Source organism: Rhagoletis zephyria, unplaced genomic scaffold (assembly GCF_001687245.7).
Source record: "Rhagoletis zephyria isolate East Lansing unplaced genomic scaffold, Rhagoletis_zephyria_1.1 Rzeph_scaffold_29538, whole genome shotgun sequence".
Taxonomy (NCBI): domain Eukaryota; kingdom Metazoa; phylum Arthropoda; class Insecta; order Diptera; family Tephritidae; genus Rhagoletis; species Rhagoletis zephyria.
Genome location: NW_016186595.1, coordinates 3,286 through 4,591, shown reverse-complemented (window position 1 = coordinate 4,591; position 1,306 = coordinate 3,286).

The following is a 1,306-nucleotide window of genomic DNA, read 5'->3' as shown; positions in this document are numbered from 1 at the left end:
ACAAAAATACCAAGACTACTTCAGTGACAGGTGACCGAGAAAAACTTTAATCATCACATGACAGCCGAACAATGCTGCCCTCTGTTGGCTAAATTTTGTTACAATTTGATTGATGTGGCCTTGCAATTACCTACAGGGTTGCCTGGTTTTAAATTTAATTCATGAAACAGTTCAAACAAAATAGCACGCTATCTCTATTTTAAAATGATTTTTTTTTTTTTTAATTTAAAGTTACTTTTAAAATTGATTTCATTTGTGCAATTTACCTCCGATTTCATAATAAAATTAAATCAGGTTTTAAAATTTACAGAATGCTTTATTTTGCTGATCGATTTCATAAAGCCACTTTAGAGATAAAGGTGGTGTTTATGACAATCAGCTGATGCAATTTTGCCGAGATCAGCATTGTAAACCTTGTTCTTTTCATTTAAATGAACCTTTCGTTATTATTCAATTGCCATTGTATTATGAAAACATTTCTTGTTTAAAGTACTTCTTAATGACACTTTAACTAAAAGGAAACTTTTGCAAAAGGAACTTTAAGTGTTTCATTATGAAATTGGCCACACTTTTCTACTAGAGTATTAAAATTGATTAAACTAAAACTATGACAACTATAAAAAATAACAACATTCAACATGCTTCGAGTTCATTCAACGAACTGTAGAAGAATTTTGACATTATTTATATCATTTTTTAATTTTTAGTAAGNTCGACTTTTTCACTCTCTTGCTCTTACGTGATTTTGTGTCTTTCGTTCATGGTATCGGCTCAGTTAGGAAATTTCGATATTTAAGAAAGTATCGATATCATGAATCGATTTAATTCATTGCAAGTAAAATCGATATGGCGATATATCGGGCTGAACAATATCGATATCGGAAAAATCGATGTTAAAAATCCTACTCTCAATTGAATAGAATAATAAATCTGCCTGTCAACTCACCTAATTGTGTTATTTCCATCTTGTATATTTACTGAGGATTAAAACGGCATGCCGGTCGACTCAAGCGGTTTGTCAAACTTNTGTTGCTAACTGGTTACAGAATCTCCCCCTAAAAGGCTTCTTCATCCGTAAAAGCATTTTTCTTTAACCTTGGATCAACTAAGATTAAAACTGATCAAATAATATTTCTGTGTTGCGATAAGTTCAAGTGTTTTCGCCGATATCATATAATTAGTAATTAAAGTTTTTTCTAAATGCATATAATGGCGAAGGTTTAATGTAAAGAATCGGTATCGGGTACCGAAAAGGAAGTATTGGGTACCGAAATCTTTTTTAAGTATTGGGTACCGAAAATTCAGC